We start from the raw sequence: 22,572 nt of genomic DNA, 5'->3' as shown, positions 1-22,572 counted from the left end.
AGTGCCCATCAGTGCCCACCAGTGTCACCCATGAGTGCCCATCAGTGCTGCCTATCAATGCCCATCAGTGCCGCATATCAGTGCCCATCGTCAGTGCCCGTCAGTGCCCGCTCATTGGTGCCACCTCATCTGTGCCGCCTTATCAGTGCCCGTCAGTGCCGCCTTATCAGTGCCCATCGGTGAAGGAGAAAACTTACTTATTTACAAAATTTTATAACAAACAAAAGCAAAACATTAATTTTTTTTCAAAATTTTCGGTCTTTTTTTATTTGTTTAGCAAAAAATAAAAACTGCAGAGGTGATCAAATACCACCAAAAGAAAGCTCTATTTGTGGGAACAAAATGATAAAAATTCTGTTTGGGGGGTAAGTGCCTGGTATTGAAGTGGTTAAGGAGGCCTGAACCCTGCCAATCTAAGCTGGGAAGCTGGGGATCGGTCAGGACTCCTCTAAACAATCTCCACCTCCCCTCTTCACCTTTCTTTTCAGAATATTCTAGCAGGCCCTGGAAAGAAGTGGGAGGTCTTGATAATGCTGCTTGTGAGTCACCAGCTCTACACTGAGTCAATCCCAACCCAGTTCAAAACACAGGAAGCCAAGCCTGGAAATGTACCTACCCTCAAAAAAAACCATAACACTATCCTTCTAGCACACTAGAGGGTGCTACATGCATATAAAGTATTGTGGAACAAATGCATGATGGGACTTGTAGTTCTGCAACAGCTGGAGGGCCCCAGGTTGCCTACCCCTGCTATACACAGTAGTAAAGTAGGAGCAGGTAGGTGAAACGACAGAACACAACAAGGGAAACAGTAACCTACAAACCCAGAAGTGTCGGAAAGCATTGATGCCCAAAGCTCTATAAGAGAAAGAACATTGGACTCGGTGCCTGCCAGAGAGGTATTTAATTTCCCATTTTTTTTTACATAATTCTTTTAAAATAGCAACAGAGTCACTTTCGGTTGTGACATGCATTCATACAGTATACTGTGCTACTCACAATGGAGTATAGTGGAATGTCCATCTATCTACAGATACGCAGGGAGACAGACACTCTATATACTCTATGACATAACTGTGTCCCTGTTTAGCTAGATACAGTTAAATAGCACCAATTGGGATTATGCAATTATATATTGTGCCAATATATTGCAGCTTACCAATCATTAGATGTGGTGTCTGCATTAGTTTTCTTTTTTTTTTTTTGGATTTTTTCACCTGGTGATTAGCCAGTAACACACCTCCTGTATTAGAGTGACCCCATTCTGGATGAAGGAGCACTGGGGGCACATTTGGACAGCAGTATTGTCAGTCTGGGGGGAGGGGAGTGTTAGATGTACTAGCATATTTAAATATACTAACAAATTGACGCTAAACTTCAGCTCACACATTTATAAGCAGTTACAGAAACAGTTTTCCCCATTTGGGATAAAGGTTTTCCATAACATAAATTAATAAAAGCCGATCATTGTAAGCACCCCTGTCAGCAGTAAATGGTTTGTCTCATCTCTATTTAACCACTTCAGCCCTGGAAGATTTGGCTTCTCAATGACCAGGCCATTTTTTGCAATGCAGCACTGCGTCGCTTTAACTAACAATTGCGCAGTTGTGCGATGTTGTACCCAAACAAAATTGACGTCCTTTTTTTTGCACAAATAGAGCTTTCTTTTGGTGGTATTTGATCATCTCTGTGGTTTTTATTTTTTGCGCTATAAACAAAAAAAGAGTGACAATTTTGAAAAAAAAAACACAATATTTTGTACATTTTGCTATAATAAATATCCCCATTTTTTTTTTTAAAAGCTAATTTTTTCCTCAGTTTAGGCCGATATGTATTCTGCTACATATTTTTGGTAATATAAATCACAATAAGCGTATATTGATTGGTTTGAGCAAAAGTTATAGCGTCTACAAAATAGGGGATAGATTTATGGCATTTTTATTATTTATTTTTTTTACTAGTAATGGCAGTGATCAGCGATTTTTATCAGGACTGCAACATTATGGCAGACAGACCGGACACTTTTGACACATTTTTGGGACCATTGGCATTTATACAGCGATCAGTGCTATAAAAATGCACTGATTACTGTGTAACTGTCACTGGCAGGGAAGGGGTTAACAGTAGGGGGCGACCAAGGGGTTAACTGTGTATCCTAGGGAGTGATTCTAACTGTGGGGGGATGGGACTGCCTGGGTGAGGAGACCGATCGTTGTTTATACTTAGTATGAACAACAGATCGCTCTCCTCACCCCTGAGAGCACGGAGATCTGTCTGTTTACATTGACAGATTTCCGTTTGTCTCTGTGTGGAGCGACCGCCAGGCATGTGCATCGGCGCCGTGGCACAGGGCGCGCCCCCTAGTGGTCAAAAGTTACATTGGTTCGCCCAGGAGAGCCAACCTGCCGCAGTTTAACTGCGGCGGCTGGTCGGGAAGGGGTCAATCACCACTGGGGTTTTTATTTTTTACGCTACAAATACAAATAAAAAAAGACCGAACATTTTTAAAACAAAATTCATTTTTCTTAGTTTCTGTTATAAAATTTAGCAAATAAGTAATTTCTTTGGTAAAAAAAAGCCAAGACAGGGTTTTTTTGGTGTTGGCGGTGATGGGGGGACAGACAGATGTTTTGTGCACCGTGACAGATGTTTTATCGGACACTGACGTGTATGGGAACAGGTGTATCAGTGGTGCTTGGTCTACTGTTTGTGGGGGGATCTGTGACAGCTCTCTATATAAAATCATCCTCACACAGAGAGCTGTCACATAGCTGCAGATCCACCCCCCCCCCCCCCCCCCGCACTGAGCTCGGCGGGGAGAACTGTCACAGAGACACGTGTCTCTGTTTACATTGTGAAGGACGAGGAAAGGACCACCCAGCCATTTATGTGCAGTGACCGTGTGGGAGGTGGTCAAAGCATGACATGTTAGGTATCCGTATTTATCGGCGTATAACACGCGCTGGCGTATAACACGCACCCCAAGTTTAGGAGGGAATTTTAAGGAAAAAAACTTTTAGGAGGGAAGTTTAAGGAAAAAACTTTAAATTCCCATCAATGCAGCCTTATCAGTGTCCATCTACAGCCTTGTCCATCATTGCAGAATGATCAGTGTCCATCTGCAGCCTTGCCCAGTCTCATTGCAGCCTTTTCCCTTCTCATTACAGCCTTGCCCTGTCTCATTGCAGCCTTGCCCAGTCTCATTGCAGCCTTTTCCCTTCTCATTACAGCCTTGCCCTGTCTCATTGCAGCCTTGCCCAGTCTCATTGCAGCCTTTTCCCTTCTCATTACAGCCTTGCCCTGTCTCATTGCAGCCTTGCCCAGTCTCCTTGCAGCCTTTTCCCTTCTCATTACAGCCTTGCCCAGTCTCATTGCAGCTTTGCCCAGTCTCATTGCAGCCTTACCCAGCCTTGCCCTGTCTCATTGCAGCTTTGCCCAGTCTCATTGCAGCCTTGCCCAGCCTTGTCCAGTCTCATTGCAGCCTTGCCCAGCCTTATTGCAGCCTTGCCCTGTCTCATTGCAGCCTTGGCCTGTCTCATTGCAGCCTTGCCCCGTCTCATTGCAGCCTGATCGTTTTTAAAATGAGCGCCGCCGAGATACACATAGCCGAGTGTACTGTGTACTCGGCTAGGCTCGGCTCCTCTTGGCTCGGCTCGCAGTCCCGCCCAGTCCCACCCTCTTGGCCCGGCTCCTATGATGGACATAACACAGGTCCAATGGCGGGACTTGGCGGGACTTGGCGGGACTTGGCGGGACTTGGCGTGACTGCGAAAGGAGCCGAGAGGAGCCGAGCCTAGCCGAGTACACAGTACACTCGGCTATGTGTATCTCGGCGGCGCTCGCACCATGATTTTCCCCTGATTTTAAGGGGAAAAAGGTGTGTGTTAGACGCCGATAAATACTTTATTTACTCGGCGTAACATCAATTGGGCTAACTTTATTGTTTTTTTTTTTAAATTCATGAAAGTGTATTTTCTTAAAAAAAAAATAGCGTTTGAAAGACCGCTACACAAATACAGTGTGACATAAAATATCGCAAACATTGCCATTTTTTTCTCTAGGGTCTCTGCTAAGAAAAAAATATTTATAATGGTTTGGGGGGTTCTAAATAATTTTCTAGCAAAAAATACGGATTTTAACTTGTAAGCAACAAATGTCAGAAAAAGGCTTAGGCGAGAAGTAGTTAAAGTTATATCTGTGTGAGTGTAGTAGTGCCATGCTGGCAACTTACAGAACAGTGTGTAAAAGAGAGTCGTCCGTCGTTAATCTAATGACCAATAAACTGTTCCATTCCTAAAGTGAATTTACCTTTGAATTTCTGGTAGAGCTTGGGAGAAAGGAATGTTTTTATATACAGTATATAGATTGTAGGCTCTAACGAGCAGGGCCCTCTGATTCCTCTTGTATCAAATTGTAATGTAACTGTAATGTCTGCCCTCATGTTGTAAAGCGCTGCGCAAACTGTTGGCGCTATATAAAACCTGTATAATAATAATAATAATAATAATATATATATATATATATATATATATATATATATATATATATATATATATATACCTCCATTTCATCTATAGCATCTACAGGCTCTTCTACTAATGTTCCTAAAGGGCCTTTTTTGGAACGGAGCCCTCCAAGTTCACACACAGGAGGAGAGGAGGTAAGAAGAACCGAAAGCGCAACAAGTTCAATTGCGACCAGGACCAGGAACAGACAGAGGACTTAACTACATGTGTGGTACATAATATTTCGTCTATTTCTTTAAATGATATAGAGTTGCAGGTTTTGAACAAAGGTCTTAACTTTTGTCCTAAAACCAAAATGGATACATTTGTATTGAGGCTGGATTTGTATCGTTTTTTTAGACATGTTTGTTTAAAATCTTTTTTTTCCTCTAGACCTGCTGTGAATAATGTCAGCCCACTAGCGTTATCTATTTCTCATTTAGAAGTGAAAAAACAAAAGTAATTTTGTTCCACCTACTTCTTGTGCAGCAGCTGAACTATTCATTAGCAAAGTCGAAGAAGATATTGATCTGTTTTTGCGTAATCATTCTAGGAGGGATCATATACCAAACAATCTTAGTCGGGAGGAAGCTAAAGTTCTTACTACTTTATCTACATGTAAGGAAATCATTATCAAGCCTGCTGATAAGGGGGGTTCGATAGTGAAAATGGATACAGATCAATATGAGAGGGAGATTTACAGACAATTGGCAGATACCAATGTATACATGTCTGCAAACTAATCCCACATACCGCTTGCTAAACAGAATAAAAACCACTGAAGCACAGGCAGTACGACAAAATATCATTGATATTAAAATGGTGTTCCGGACGAAATTATACTTTTTAAATAAAAATACCCCCTATAATACACAAGCTTAATGTATTCTAGTAAAGTTTGTCTGTAAACTAGGTCTGTTTTGTTAGTTTATAGCAGTAGTTTGTTATTTTATAAACTTACAGCGGGCCGTGGCCATCTTAAGTGTGGGCATCTGAAGCCAGACTGTATTTCTTCCTGGATCTTATCCTTGCAGATCTCGCACATGCTCAGTGCAGCACAAGCAGTGTAATAGGTTTCAGGTCAGGTTTCCATAGCAACGGTAGTGTCAGAGGAAGTTGCCACCCCTTCCCAGAAGGCATTGCAAACAGGAAATGATGCGATGGGCCACGGCCAGGGAGGAGGAAGTGAAAAATGAATACAGCAGATATACAGTAGGTGCTGAGAAAAACAATAAAAAAATATCCAATTTGTTTACAGTGCACAGTTTAGTGACTGATGCTGAAAAGTTGTAAAAGTGGGTGGAACTCCACTTTAACACACACATCATATTTAATTTCTGAACATCCTGTTACCCCGATTATTTACGTGTTACCTAAAATACACAAAAATCCCCCTGGACGCCCCATTGTGTCTAGCACCGACTCAGTGACTATGCTGTTAGCCAAATATATGGACAAGTGTTTAACCCCGCTAATTGTCCATACCCGTTTATATATACGGGATAGTCAGGATTTTTTAAGATCCAAAATCTTACATTACCTCTGGGTTTGGTGCTAGTCACATGGGACGTGGCTAATTTATATACGGCCATTCCACACACTCTCGGCCTGGAAGCATGACGACATATAAAGCATACACTCCTGCACAAATTTATTTTCTTTTGGATTTGTTGAGGATAGTTTTGGAAGAGAATTTTTTTCTATTTAAGGATACGTACTACTTAAAGCTTGCTGGAGCTGCGATGGGTTCAAATGTGGCACCCCCATCTGCCAATGCATTTATGGACATGTTAGAACAGGCATTCATTTATAATTGTAAACTCTTCAGTGATAACTGTACAGTTTGGTACAGGTTCATTGATGACGTCTTCGCCATCTGGGTAGGCGATCTTGAATCTCTATCATTGTTCAATACATATTTAAATCTATTGATCCCAGGTCTAAAATTCAACATGTCTGTCAATCATGAGGAAATTCCATTTTTAGATACATTGTTATTAATTAAAGAAGGACACATTGTTAGTGACCTATATAGGAAAACCAACTGACCGTAACCAATTATTAAAATACTGTAGTTTTCATCCTCCTGGAGTTTTTAAATCTATTCCTCTGAGTCAATTTAAAGGGGTAGCAAGGATTACTAGTAGTCCGGATACACGAGAGATCAGACTAGGAGAAATGGAGGACAGGCTGCGACAAAGGGGATATCCCAAAGACATGGTTCGTAAAGAACGTAATGGTTTATATGATTATACCCAAATCCCCATTTCTGGTCGCAGAATGCCCTTCATTTCTCAATTCCATCCATTTTCTCACAAAATAAATAATATTATTAAAAAAAATTGGTCCATTTTGAACAATAGCTACCCTTCGGTCCCAGAGTTTTACCACCACCCCCCTTTCCTTCGTACCATCGAGGGAAGAGCATTTATGATAGATTGGTAAAATCTGATAAGTACTCTGTATCTACCCCTCGTGTGACTTTTTTAGGTCCTAAAAACAAGGGATCGTTCCTTTGTCTTTGCTGCATACAATGTACCAGTATGATGAAGGGCAAATGTTTTTCACACCCTCAAAAGGGTTATGACATACCTATTAAAGATTACTATACTTGTCAATCCTCCTATGTCATTTATATCATCAAATGTCCATGTGGTGTCCTCTATGTGGGGGAGACCATACAGAAAATAAGAGATTGCATAGCGAGATATAAATATTCTATTATGGACAAGTTGGATAAATTACCACTAGCTAGACATTTTATGGAAAAAGGTCATACTGTTTCCCAGCTCAGATTTATGGTGATTGATGGTGTGTCAAAAAACAGACGGGGTGGCAATGGGGAATTGGAGTTGAGAAAGAGAGAAGTGAATTGGATACATCGGCTTGACGCCCTCCAACCGAAAGGGTTAAATTCAGACTTTGATTTGTATTTATTTTTCTAATGGTATATTTTTATTAATCTTGCTTGTTAATGGGTTTATTTTCACATTATATATTTTTCTTTCATATATTTTCATATTGTTTGGGTTTATACATAATTTTCAGATATCACATTTACATTTTTTTGTGTTTTAAATATGTATATATTTATATGTGCATGTATATGTATGTATATATATATATATATATATATATATATATATATATACATATACACACACATTATTTTTTCTTCTTAATTATTATTATTATTTTTATTTTTTTATATATTTTCTATAGGATTCCCGGCCGATCGATACAATCTGTGATGTGTGGGAATGCTGTTATACCTGTTGATTTGTTGTTCCGAGATTGTATTACATTATATATTTTAGTATATGTGTCATGGTTATGCAATAGTTTGTCGATCAGCATACCTGTCTCCATGTGTTCATCTCTAGAGACCAGCTGACCCTCACCTGACTGCTTTTGTAACCTCTCCTCTAAGCATGGCCCCACCCCAGGCCCTATCAGGGAACCCTATATTAACCTGTGCACTGCAAGCCAGCAGTGCTGATCAACCATTTTGTGTTCCATTGTGTGTTAGCCTCTGTGTGTACTTGCTGTGTTTCCTACATCTGATTCCTGTTACCGACTTTGGCCTGTTCTTAACTATTCCTGTCTGCTCGTGACCCTGACCTTTGGCGTGTTCCTGACCATCCCTGTTTGCCTGTGACCCTGAACCTTGGCGTGTACTCTGTTGTCCTTGTCTGCTTGTGGCCCTGACCTTGGCTTGTCCCTTACTTTCCTTGTTGTTCCAGCCTGCTGCCTCCTTCCTCTTCTCCTGTAGTCTACCGTGAGCTGTGAGACCCTGGGGGCCGCGACCTGGAGCCAGACTGCAGCTCAGCCCATCCTTACCATTAAAGGCTCTGGTGAACACCTGCTGGCCCTTAGACTCCACGCCCTGGGGAATCTATGCTCTAGCTCCTAGTGGGATCTGTGTCAGTGATCCAGTAGACCTGCTTCCTGAACCTCCCAGGGTTCAATCCGCAGCAGTCAGCCGTAGGGTCCACTACCTTGCGGTGCACTCCTGATCCCAAAGGTGTGCATCTGTCACCCAGCCTCTTGGTGACCTGACAATATGTTTTTGTTCACTGTGATTCATTGATTAATTGATTCCAGACAGACTGTTTGATTGCTTAATAGATTACAGATGAGTTCTCTCTATATATCGTACCTTGTATGTGGTCATTCATAGGCATGAAGTTTTACCCTGAAACTGTTACTACTATGACTGCCTGTATATTTCAGATGTTTTAATTTTTTAATTAAAACACTTTTTTTGTGCAGCAATCCCTCTTGATTTTTTCTACACATATATATATATTTACACATGCAGTGGGGCAAAAAATACGTATTTGGTCAGCCACCAATTGTGCAAGTTCTCCCACTTAAAAAGATGAGAGAGGCCTGTAATTGCCATCATATGTATACCTCAACTATGAGAGACAAAATGTGGAAACAAATCCAGACAATCACATTGTCTGATTTTTCAAAGAATTCATTTGCAAATTATGGTGGAAAATAAGTATTTGGTCACACACAAACAAGCAAGATTTCTGGCTCTCACTGACCTGTATCTTCTTCTTTAAGAGGCTCCTCTGTCCTCCACTCATTACCTGTATTAATGGCACCTGTTTGAATTTGTTATCAGTATAAAAGACACCTGTCCACAACCTCAAACAGTCACACTCCAAACTCCATTGTGGTGAAGACCAAAGAGCTGTCGAAGGACACCAGAAACAAAATTGTAGACCTGCACCAGGCTAGGAAGACTGAATCTGCAATAGGCAAGCAGCTTGGTGTGAAGAAATCAACTGTGGGAGCAATAATTAGAAAATGGAAGACATACAAGACCACTGATAATCTCCCTCGATCTGGGGCTCCACGCAAGATCTCACCCCATGGGGTCAAAATGATCACAAGGACGGTGAGCAAAAATCCCAGAACCACACGGGGGGGCCTAGTGAATGACCTGCAGAGAGCTGGGACCAACGTAACAAAGGCTACCATCAGTAACACACTACGCCGCCAGGGACTCAGATCCTGCAGTGCCAGATGTGTCCCCCTGCTTAAGCCAGTACATGTCCGGGCCGTCTGAGGTTTGCTAGAAAGCATTTGGATGATCCAGAAGAGGACTGGGAGAATGTCATATGGTCAGATGAAACCAAAGTAGAACTGTTTGGTAGAAACACAACTCGTCGTGCTTGGAGGAGAGAGAATGTTGAGTTGCAACCAAAGAACACCATACCTACTGTGAAGCATGGGGGTGGCAACATCATGCTTTGGAGCTGTTTCTCTGCAAAGGGAACAGGACGACTGATCCGTGTACATGAAAGAATGAATGGGGCCATGTATTGTGAGATTTTGAGTGCAAACCTCCTCTCATCAGCAAGGGCATTGAAGATGAAACGTGACTGGGTCTTTCAGCATGACAATGATCCCAAACACACCGCCTGAGCAATGAAGGAGTGACTTCGTAAAAAGCATTTCAAGGTCCTGGAGTGGCCTAGCCAGTCTCCAGATCTCAACCTCATAGAAAACCTTTGGAGGGAGTTGAAAGTCCGTGTTGCCCAGCGACAGACCCAAAACATCACTGCTCTAGAGGAGATCTGCATGGAGGAATGGGCCAACATACCAGCAACAGTGTGTGACAACCTTGTGGAGACTTACAGAAAACGTTTGACCTCTGTCATTGCCAACAAAGGATATATAACAAAGTAATGAGATGAACTTTTGATATTGAGAAAAATACTTATTTTCCACCATAATTTGCAAATAAATTCTTTCCAAATCAGACAATGTGATTGTCTGGATTTGTTTCCACATTTTGTCTCTCATAGTTGAGGTTTACCTATGATGACAATTACAGGCCTCTCTCATCTTTTTAAGTGGGAGAACTTGCACAATTGGTAGCTGACTAAATACTTTTTTGCCCCACTGTACATATATACACTCTATATAAAATTGCCCTAAAAGTTGATATACCAATATACACTATATTACCAAAAGTATTGGGATGCCTGCCTTTACACGCACATGAACTTTAATGGCATCCCAGTCTTAGTCAGTAGGGTTCAATATTGAGTTGGCCCACCCTTTGCAGCTATAACAGCTTCAACTCTTCAGGAAGGCTGTCCACAAGGTTTAGGAGTGTGTCTATGGGAATGTTTGACCACCAGTGCATTTGTGAGGTCAGGCACTGATGTTGGACAAGAAGGCCTGGCTCACAGTCTCCGCTCTTATTCATCCCAAAGGTGTTCTATTGGGTTGAGGTCAGGACTCTGTGCAGGCCAGTCAAGTTCCTCCACCCCAAACTTGCTCATCCATGTCTTTATGGACCTTGCTTTGTGCACTGGTCAAAATCATTTGGTGGAGGGGGGTTTATGATGTGGGGTTGTTTTTCAGGGGTTGGGCTTTGCCCCTTAGTTTCAGTGAAGGGAACTCTTAAGGCGTCAGCATACCAAGACATTTTGTACAATTTCATACTCCCAACTTTGTGGGAACAGTTTGGGGATGGCCCCTTCCTGTTCCAACATGACTGCGTACCAGTGCACAAACAACTGTTTGTCTACTGTCAGTATTTCCCACTGCTACTAACAGATTCCAAACTGTTCAGATCATTAAAGCTTTGTGGCTTGCAGACTAAAGCTTAAGATAGGCTGCTTCAATGGCCAGCAGGAATGTACATAAAGCAGGATGTGGCAGGCTAGCTTCAAAACTATCAAGAAGTGTAGAGGGTAGCTAGCAATTTTGTGAATATATATTCTGCACAAGACATTGCAAACCTTCCAGTTTTTGAACATAAGAATGAAGGACACCAAGGTATAGGGAAGAGAAACTGTGTATAAAATTGGCATAGCTACATTGGGCTGAATATTAGGCATGTTACAAAGGGGCATGGTTAAATATAGACCTATTTTGCATGCAATATACACATATTTAATACTCCACAATCACTGTAATACAAGTAAGATTCTCACATACACAGAAAAATCAGCACAAAGGATAATTTTAAAAAAAGTGAATCTCTTATATAAAGTACGTAACCACTTTGAAGTGGATTACTGGGGTTATGGCTGAAGCTATCACCAGGAGGACCGGAGCAACGTCATGAAGTCACTTCTGGTCTAGGGCGGAGGTAAACCATTTTATTTTTTAAGCATAAGAGCAATGTTTTTTTTTTTCTCGATCAGATGCTTTCAAAAGCTAGAGTCTATAAGACCCCAGGTCTCTCCATAAAGAAGCCATGTCATTTCTATCACAAGGGATTTTTACATTCCTTGTGATAGGAATAAAAGTGATGTAAAAAAAAAAAAAACATTAAAGGGACAGTGTAAAAATAATAATAAAAAAAAAAAGCGCCTCCATATATCAATGCTCATGCGCAGAAGAGAACGCATATGTAAGTCATGCACGTATATGTAAATGGTGTCCGCACCAAACATGTGAGATATCGCCGCAAACATTATAACAAGAGCAATAACTCTAGCGCTAGACCTCCTCTGGAACTCTAAACTGGTCACCTGTAACAAAAAAAAAATGAAAAAGTCGCCTATGGAGATTTTTAAGTATCGCAGTTCGTCGGCAAGCCATGAGTGTGCACAATTTTAAAGCATGACATGTTAGATATCCTTTGGGTTATATATTGTGTTTTATATTATATTTATATTTATATTGTGTTTTTTGCATTAAAGTTTATTAAAGTGTATTTTTTCCCAAAAAATTTCGTAAAAAAAACTGTTGCGCAAATACTGCGGTTCTAAGTAATTTTCTATCAAAAAATACAGATTTTTTTACTTATAAACAAAAAATGCCAAATAAGGCCTGTTCCTTTAAAGCAGGGGCATAACTAGAAATCACAGGGCCCCATAGCAAAATGTTGTATGGGCCCCCCCCCCCTGCAAACCGCTCCCCCCCCCCCCTGCAAACCGTCCCCTCCACAAAAAAAAAAGAACTAATGCCATTGAACAACAGATTACCGCACCCATGTGGCACAGTACCCAGGCAACAGCTTATATTAATTTTGAACAATAAAGTATGCAGTATACTGTATGCAGCCCCTAAAGGACACACATTGCTGACCTCCAGCCTTCTAACCAATTTCTGTTCTGTTATATAAAATTGAATAGTTCAACTCACCATAATGCAGAATCAGTGGGAGCCCTGAGCGTGTCACTTGCCACCGTAGCCTGCCACCAGATGCAACTTGTCACGGAATGTCACTTGCCACATCACCCGCCACATGTTGCGGATTGTCCACTTGCCACATTGCCTGCCACCAGATGCAGATTGTCACTTGTCACACATTGCAGAATGTCACCTGCCACATGTTGCCGATTGTCCACTTGCCACGTCCCGGATTGTCACTTGCCACGTCACCTGCCACACATTACTGATTGTCACTTGCCACGTCCCAGATTGTCACTTGCCACACATTAGATTGTCACTTGCCACGTCACCTGCCACACATTACGGATTGTCACTTGCCACTTTCCGGATTGTCACTTGCCACACATTACGGATTGTCACTTGCCACGTCGCCTGCCACATGTTATGGATTGTCACTTGCCACGTCACCTGCCACACATTACGGATTGTCACTTGCCACGTCCCGGATTGTCACTTGCCACACATTACGGATTGTCACTTGCCACGTCGCCTGCCACATGTTACAGATTGTCACTTGCCACGTCACCTGCCATACATTACAGATTGTCACTTGCCATGTCACCTGCCACACATTATGGATAGTCACTTGCCACATCACCTGCCACACATTACGGATAGTCACTTGCCACGTCACCTGCCACACATTACGGATAGTCACTTGCCACGTCACCAGCCACACATTACGGATAGTCACTTGCCATGTCACCTGCCACACATTACGGATTGTCACTTGCCACGTCCCGGATTGTCACTTGCCACACATTACAGATCGTCACTTGCTGCCACGTCCCGGATTGTCACTTGCCACTTCACCTGTCACACATTACGGATTGTCACTTGCTGTGTCACTTTCATGCTGTGTCCCAGAGTCAAGCAGCAGAGAGATAAGGTCATCTCTCTGCTTCCTGAGGCTGCCTGCACAGTGGGGGGGGAACTGCACTGCAGGGATGCAGGGAGGGCGCCGGGGCGGTGAGAGATGATGTCATCCCTATGCACCCCCAGCTGCCCAGCTGACTCACCGCCTGACAGCCCTCAGAGCCGCCCGCTCTCTCACCGCGGGCCCGCAAAGCCGCCCGCTCTTGCCCGCAAAGCCACCCGCTCTCACCCGCAGAGCCGCCTGTCCTCACCGGGTCCGGGCCCCTAACAGCTGCGGGCCCCATAGCGGCCACGTGTGTCGCTATGGCGGTAGTTCCGCCACTGCCTTAAAGTGTTACTAAACCCACAACAGTAAAATCTGTCTGTATATGCAGAATAGCATGCTTGTTATACTCACTGTGGAACTTAAGGGTTCAATTCTCTGTATTGTGTAAAAAAGCTCATTGATCTTATATGGACAGATCCTCCCCCTCCTGCAGGATCTCTCTTGGCAAGGTCAGATATGACATAGAGTGGTAAGGCTGCACATGCTCAGTTTGGTCTCTATTGCTGGAGAGAACATTTCCTGGTTGGTCAGAGCTAGCCAGGTCACATGGTATTGACTTCACACATTTGAGCGTGTATGCCCAGTAACTAAAAAAAGAAGTGGGTGGGATGTTACATCTTGATTCGTGGATGATCTGCCTCCCATAACAGCATGAGGACACAGGCTATGGTGGAAATCTCCTCCTACCTGGACACTCAACACTTGGGCAAACCCTGCAGTTTATCATGTGACAGTGGTATACAGATCAGCCAAAAAGGTATATTATGGCAGTATTTTAATGTAAAAAGTTGATTTATAAGCTGTGGGCACTGCGGGGGGATTAAGTATTTTCATACTACTGGGTTTAGAAACACTTTAAGTGGTTATTACACATGCTTTTCTGCACTTTGGAGAAGATTTCCTAAAACTGGTGCGCTCAGAACCTGGTGCAGCTGTGCATGGTGCCCAGATATCTAGCTTCAGCTTGTTCAATTAAAGTGTAAGTTTCCCTTTACAGAAAAATCTGTAAGGTGAACTTACACATCATCCCCTCCTCACCACCAACCCCAGTCCCGCTGACCTGTTGCGCGGTGATCTCCCGTTCTGAGCCCCGGTATAGCCGCGCCAGGGTGTCCGGGGCTTAGAAATCCCCTCGGCATTCACATGTCTTCTTCCCCGCTGACAGGAGGGGCTATGCATGTTCTGATTGGTCGGCGCCGCCAATGTGACGCTGCTGACCAATTAGAATGCTCCGAAATGTCCTTCCTGACAGGGTACGTTTTCGAGATTCAGCTGCGGGGATTTCTAAGCCCCGGACTCCTGACGCGGCTATACCGGGCCCAGAACGGGAGATCGCCGCAATCCAGGTTAGCGGGACTGTGGGGGGGGGGGGGGGTGTGAGGAGGGGGACCTGTGTATGTTCACCTTACATATTTTCCTGTAGAGGTGAACTTAACCTTTAAGCTTTGGCAATAAAACCTGGAAGCTGATTTGTTTTTATGCAGAGTTGCACCAGATTTTACACTGTCAAGCTTTAGTAAATAATCTTTATAGTCTGTCTACCTTAACCAGTTCCTACCTGCCCACAGTACATTTACTGCAGGTGGCCTGCAAGGGCAGGCTGGATCATGTACCTGATCCAGTCTGTTTGGGGCTAGGGGCGTGCATATGTGCACCCCATGCTGACCGGCACGGTCGTTGGCTACAGCAGGACTTTTTCAGCAGGTCCCAGCCAATGACTTATGGCTGAGACCTGCAGATTGGCTATAACCAGTGACAGCAAAGAGTCCTGTGTTTACAAACACACAGGGCTCTGTACACAAATCCGTGAACTAGCTGTTTCTTCTCCCTGCAAAGCAGGGAGAAAAAAACAGCCAGATCTGTTAGTAAAAGCAGCATATATCACACACATTATACTTGTTAGGCACAAATTTAACCCCTTGATTGCCTCTTGATGTTAACCCCTTCCCAGCCAATATCATTAGTACAGTGACAGTGTATAGTATTATATGTGATCACTGTATTAGTGTCACTAGTGATGTCAGTGTCAGTTAGTGTACTTCCCAGCGAGGGTCTGTTAGCACCAGATTTCTCACCACACTATCACAGTCCCACTATTAGTCATTGATCACCATCATTACCAGTATAGCATTGTAGCTGCATACATTTCAGTATACAGTATACAGTGGCTTAAAAAAGTATTCTTACTCCTTGAAATTTTCCGCATTTTGTCATGTTACAACCAAAAACGTAAATGTATTTTATTGGGATTTTATGTGATAGACCAACACAAAGTGGCACATAATTGTGAAGTAGAAGGAAAATGATAAATGGTTTTCCAAAGTTTTACAAATAAATATCTGAAAAGTGTGGCGTGCATTTGTATTCAGCCCCTTTACTCTGATACCCCTAACTAAAATCTAGAGAAACAAATTTCCTTCAGAAGTCACCTAATTAGTAAATAGAATCCACCTGTGTGTAATTAAATTTCTAAGCAGGGTTAGGTTATATAAAAATATCCCAGGCTTTTAACATCTCACAGAGTACTGTTCAATCCATCACCCGAAAATGAAAAGAGTATGGCACTGAAAACCTACCAAGACATGCCCATCCACCTAAACTGACAGGCCTGGCAAGGAGAGCATTCATCAGAGAAGCAGCCAAAAGGCCCATGGTAACTCTGGAGGAGCTGCAGAGATCCACAGCTCAGGTGGGAGAATCTGTCCACAGGACAATTATTAGTCGTGCTCTCCACAAATCTGACCTTTATGGAAGAGTGGCAAGAAGAAAGCCATTGTTGAAAGAAATCCATAGGAAGTTCAGTTTGCTGTTTGCGAGAAGCCATGTTGGGGACACAGCAAACATGTAGCAGAAGGTGCTCTGATCAGATGAGTAAAACGCTATGTGTGGCGGAAAACTAACACTGCACATCAGGGCCGGACTGGGAATGAACACCAGCCCTGGAAAAAATGTCATACCAGCCCCATAGCATTATTATACCAGCCCAACAGCATAACGTCATTATTTTTTTGTTCATAAAATGGAAAACCATGCATTTTAAAGCACATTTGGCTGCAATTGATGGGTACAGTGGCTGCGTTTGATGGCACAGTGGCTGTGTTTGATGGGCACAGTGGTGGCAATTTATGGGCACAGTGGCTGTGTTTTATGGGCACAGTGGCTGTGTTTAATGAGCACAGTGGTGGCAATTTATGGGTACAGTGGCTGCGCTTGATGGCACAGTGGCTGCGTTTAATGGGCACAGTGGCTGCAATTGATGGGTACAGTGGCTGTGTTTGATGGTACAGTGGCGGTAATTTATGGGCACAGTGGCTGCGTTTAATGGGCACAGTGGTGGCAATTTATGGGCACAGTGGCTGAGTTTAATGGGCACAGTGGCGGCAATTTATGGGTACAGTGGCTGCGTTTGATGGCACAGTGGCTGCGTTTGATGGCACAGTGGCTGCGTTTAATGGGTACAGTGGCTGCGCTTGATGGCACAGTGGCTGCGTTTAATGGGCACAGTGGCGGCAATTTATGGGCACAGTGGCTGCACTTGATGGCACAGTGGCTGCGTTTGATGGCACAGTGGCGGTAATTTATTGGCACAGTGGCTGCGTTTAATGGCGCACAGTGGCGGCAATTTATGGGTACAGTGGCTGCGTTTAATGGGCACAGTGGCGGCAATTTATGGGTACAGTGGCTGCGTTTGATGGCACAGTGGCTGCGTTTGATGGCACAGTGGCTGCGTTGAATGGGTACAGTGGCTGCGTTTAATGGGCACAGTGGCGGAAATTTATGGGCACAGTGGCTGCACTTGATGGCACAGTGGCTGCGTTTGATGGCACAGTGGCGGTAATTTATTGGCACAGTGGCTGCGTTTAATGGGCACAGTGGCGGCAATTTATGGGTACAGTGGCTGCGTTTGATGGCACAGTGGCTGTGTTTGATGGGTACAATGGCAGCGTTTGATGGACACAGTGGCGGCAATTTATGGGCACAGTGGCTGCGTTTAATGGGCACAATGGCTGCGTTTGATGGGCACAGTGGTGGCAATTTATGGGTACAGTGGCTGCGTTTGATGGTATACAGCTTTCCACGATAATCTGGCACTTGAACAAAACATGAACTTGTACACCTCCCTGAAGACCAAATTGCAGACAAATGTGACTGTCACAAAAAAGGAGAGAGAGAGAAAGGAAGAGAAAGGAAGTGAGGGGGGGGGGGGAGAGAGAGAGAGAGAGAGAGAGGGGGGGGGGAGAGAGAGGGGGGGGGGAGAGAGAGGGGGGGAAGAGAGAGGGGGGGGAAGAGAGAGAGGGGGGAAGAGAGAGAGGGGGGGAAGAGAGAGAGAGAGGGGAGGGAAGAGAGAGAGGGGGGGGGAGAGAGAGAGAGGGGGGGGAGAGAGAGAGAGAGAGAGAGAGAGAGAGAGAGAGAGAGAGTTTTTTTTGTGCCTTAATTCCTGTGCTGCAGCTGCACGGGCCGTTCACTTCTATTCTCCTCGTGCAGATTAGTGGGCGGTGCTGGCGCCGCACGGGACCAGTCACAAAGGGAAAATCGAGCAGCACGGTGTTCTCCTGCTCCTCCCCTCAGGCACACGGAGGCATATCACTCTTTAGTTCTGTGGGCGGTGCGCCGGATCGGAGGAGGCGGCACACACAGCCATTGTGTAGTGCGGCGGCCGCCGCTGCTCTGTATTTTGCTGACACAGTCAGCCAGCTAAGCTCAGAGCCAAAAGCGACCCCAGGGGTACTAGGTGCAGACAGCCTACCGGGAAACTTCCCAGTATCCCGGTAGGCCAGTCCGGCCCTGCTGCACATCACCCTGAACACACCATCCCCACCGTGAAACATGGTGGTGATTTGATCATGTTGTGGGTATGCTTTTCTTCAGCAAGGACAGGGAAGCTGATCAGAGTTGATGGGAAGATGGATGGAACCAAATACAGGGCAATCTTAGAAGAAAACCTGTTAGAGTCTGCAAAAGACTTGAGACTGGGGCAGAGGTTCACCTTCCAGCAGGACAATGACCATAAACATACAGCCAGAGCTACAATGGAATGGTTTAGATCAAACCATATTCATGCGTTAGAATGGCCCAGTCAAGGTCCAGACCTAAATCCAATTGAGAATCTGTGGCAAGACTTAAAAAATGCTGTTCACAAATGCTCTCCATCCAATCTGACAGAGCTTTAGCTATTTTACAAAGAAGAATGGGCAAAAATTTTACTCACTAGATGTGCAAAGCTGGTAGAGACATCCCCAAGAAGATTTGCAGCTGTAATTGCAGAGAAAGGTGGCTCTACAAAGTATTGACTCTGGGGGGCTGAATACAAATGCACACCACACTTTTCACATATTTGTAAGAAATTTTGAAAATATTTTGAATATATACCAATTAAAATCATTCCCTTCAACTGTTCGCGGATCTATCCCCGGTCACGATTGCGAAAAGAAGGAACTTGAAACCCTATCTTCAAATTCTGCAAACCCAAGGTATTAAATACAGGTGGGGTTTCCCCTTTAAGCTGTCTTTTTCCCACTGGGGTCGCCAAGTCCAAGCATCATCCTTGCCCGACCTGAGATGCCATTTTCAGGACCTGCAGTCGGACCTGCCTGGTGCTCACTGTGGGCGGCGGGGTACGCCCCTATTCCCTATAGCCTTCATGGATGAGTTTCGATAGTGTACACTTATTTTTGGATATTATGGTTTGCTGTACCACATTATCAAGCTGGAAGCGGATTCCAGTGCCAGAGCTGCTCATGTTCTGCGCCAAGTGCCTCTCACGGGCTCTCCCCGGATCCGGGGAGATCCGCAAGGGGACTGTCCAAGCTTTTGTCTGAGCTAAAAGTTACTATTTCATCGTTGATTGTTCGTGTCGAATAATATGATTTATGCTTCGTTATATTTAGTGCTCATTAATATGCATTTTTTTGTTTTTCTTTTCTTTTCAAAGATTAAGTAAGCCGAGTGGGCCAGGTGGACCACTGCGCCCCCATAGTGTCAGCACTTGAATAGGATCATGATCCTAGCCTACCACCGACCTCTTGGTGGGTTCACGGACCCAAACCAAGTTGCACTATTGCTTTATTTAACATATTTCTTCTGAGATTTTCTCAGTTCTTCAGTGCTTACCTTTCTTTCTCTTTTTTCTCTCTTTCGCTGCCTTCTTTTTTTCCCACGACATCTCTTTTTATTTTTTTTTCCCTTTCTCTTGAGTCCATGGGGGTTGCATCTGGAGCCAAAGGTAAGCTTTTAACTGCTTTTCCACCATGACATTAAACTGGTTGTCATTAAATGTTCAAGGAATGAACTCACCACAAAAAAAGGTAAAAGTATTTAAATACCTTAAAAAACAACATATTGACGTTGCATGCTTACAGGAAACTAATTTTTCCTCCGCCTCCTACCCTAAATAGTTTGACGCACAATACCCCCAAGTGTTTTTAGCCAATGGCCCGACCAAACAGAGGGGAGTTTTAATAACTTTTGACAAGACGGTCCCTTTTCGGTGTGATAAACAGATAGCAGACCCTGATGGTAAATATCTCCTGCTCGTAGGTAATATTCAGGACGCAGAGGTTACCATACTGACCTATTATGCTCCCAATTCTAACCCGGGACCCTTTTTGTCACACGTTTGCTCCCTGTTGACATCGCACCAAAGGGGGACCCTGTTGTTAGCGGGAGACTCAAATGTAGCCCTGGACCCTGTATTGGACAAATATCCCTCTGAAAGAGTAGCCGTTTCCTCTGCAGCGAAAACATTTTCACATTCCCTACGCTCTCATGATCTGGTGGATCTCTGGAGGGAATTGCACCCGTTGAGTAAAGACTATACATACTACTCCCACCCACACCATTCACACTCTAGAATTGATCATGTGATAATGCTTAGAAAACATCTCCCTTTAATAGAATCAGTGTCCATCCTAGTGGCCCCTTGGACAGATCACGACCCCCTTCTAGTAGTTTGCCAGTCTCTAGTGCATAACCCCCAACACTCCTCCTGGATCATGAATGACTCACTGTTATCTCAAGATCTGCAAGATATTCAAGAAGACTTACTAAACACTTCAGAATATTTTCATCTTAACTCCACCTCTGTCTCCTCCCCAGTTACCCTGTGGGGAGCCTATAAGGCTGTGCTCAGAGGTCATATCATTCAGATAGCATCAAAACGCAAAAAGGAAAGACAAAAATTGCAGACAACATTGGAATCCTGGCTGGACTCTATTTCCGCAGCTTTCAAACAAACCCCAACACCCACAAATTGTAAACTTTTGGACCAGGCTCGCACAGAATTAGACTTATGTCTTACTGACCAGGCAGAACGCACTTTGCGTTGGTCTCGCCAGCATTGGTACATCAATGCTAATAAACCAAATGTGATGCTGGCCAAGAGATTACGTACACTTAATTCCAAGCCCACCCCTATTACTTTACGTACTCGACATAATGTACTCACTAGTAACCCGATCTGTATAATGGACGAGTTCCGCTATAGACTCACTACCCTCTACTCAGCCTAAGACCTTAAGACTGAATGGGATAGGGCGGATTTTCTGCAGTGTATTTCTCTGCCTACCATATCCGAGGCACAGATGGACCTTATGGACCGTGATATTCAGGAATCGGAAGTTCAACAATGTATTAAAGACTTAAAAATAGGGAACAGGCCGGGTCCAGACGGCTTCACGGCACTTTACTATAGAAAACTGGTGGAGGTGTTAGCCGCTCCCTTGACGGCTATGTATAATTTGGTTAAGAACGCTCAGAATTTTTCGTCAGATCTTCTAACAGCTAATATAGTGATGTTGCCGAAGCCTGATCGTGACCATACCTCTTGGGCCAATTTCCGACCCATATCTCTAATTAATGTTAATATGAAGATTCTCACCAAAATCTTAGCTAATCGTTTGAATTCGCTCCTTCCCCGCTTAATTAAAAAGGACCAAATAGGTTTCGTGCCAATGAGACAGGCCGGGGACGCTAGAATTATTCAACTGCAGCATATCGCCCATAAGCGCTCCCTGGAGACTATGCTTTTGTCGCTGGATGTGAACAAGGCCTTTGACAACTTGTCCTGGCCATATCTCATGACAGTACTCCGCCATTATGGCTTTGGTACTTCATTTTTGCGTTGGCTGGAGGTATTGTACGACGCCCCTCAAGCTAAAATTAAATATTTTGGGTTTGAATCCTCTATTTTCCCTATCTGGAGGGGCACCCGACAAGGTTGTCCACTTTTGCCACTCTTGTTTGTCCTGGCGATGGAACCGCTGGCTGAGGCGATTCGTTCACATCCAGATATAAAAGGTATTGAAGTGGCGCGCACTGTTCACAAGATCTCTTTATTTGCGGACGACATCCTATTGACAATGACATCTTCTAAAATCTCATTGCTTAACCTGTTCTCCCTTTTAGAGACCTTTGCGTCTCTTTTGGGTTTACGGGTTAACCCTACTAAATCTAAGGCAATGTCTGTAAAACTTTCCCCTCCAGAATTGACCTCTTTAAAAGAAAACTTCCCATTTCATTAGCTCCCCTCGCTGCCCTATTTAGGCATATGCCTCACTCCTAAATATGATGGTCTATATCAGGCTAATTTTCCCCCTCTCTTTCGGAAACTCACTACAATGTTATCCTCCTGGTCCCACTTCCCATTATCCTGGTTTGGCATGACCTCCGTATGACCTACCTCCCAAAACTGCTGTATTTTTTTCGAGTACCGTATATACTCGAGTATAAGTTGATCCGAGTATAAGTCGAGGCCCTAATTTACCACAAAAAAATGGGAAAAACGTATTGACCCGAGTATAAGACGAGGGTGAGAAATGCGCAGCTACTGTAAGTGGAAAAGAGGGTCAACAATGCCCATTTGCAGCCTCACTGTGCCCATTTGCAGCCATAGGTCCCCCGAACTTCAAACTTGGTAGTTAAGGGTTCCTAGATGCCCCCTAGCTGCAGCCAAAATTTGGGGTCTCTGAACACAAAGGGTCCCAAAATGACATT

The 22,572-nt window shown here is 43.9% G+C and overlaps 1 protein-coding gene and 1 long non-coding RNA gene across 2 annotated transcripts in view; both read left to right on the top strand.

The window, feature by feature from the left end:
* The window catches only part of LOC141148856 (histone lysine acetyltransferase CREBBP-like), a 275,728-nt gene that overhangs the window by 69,555 nt on the left and 183,601 nt on the right, over positions 1-22,572 (top strand). The gene's annotated exons all lie outside the window — the stretch shown is intronic.
* Positions 4,582-8,780, top strand: LOC141148857 (uncharacterized). Its single transcript, XR_012245256.1, has 2 exons — positions 4,582-4,737; positions 7,728-8,780. It is a non-coding gene; the product is annotated as an uncharacterized lncRNA (long non-coding RNA).

Source organism: Aquarana catesbeiana, linkage group LG06 (genome assembly GCF_042186555.1).
Source record: "Aquarana catesbeiana isolate 2022-GZ linkage group LG06, ASM4218655v1, whole genome shotgun sequence".
NCBI classification, from domain to species: Eukaryota; Metazoa; Chordata; class Amphibia; order Anura; family Ranidae; genus Aquarana; species Aquarana catesbeiana.
The sequence above is the reverse complement of the archived record's forward strand: the minus strand, read 5'-3'. Positions and strand labels throughout refer to the sequence as shown.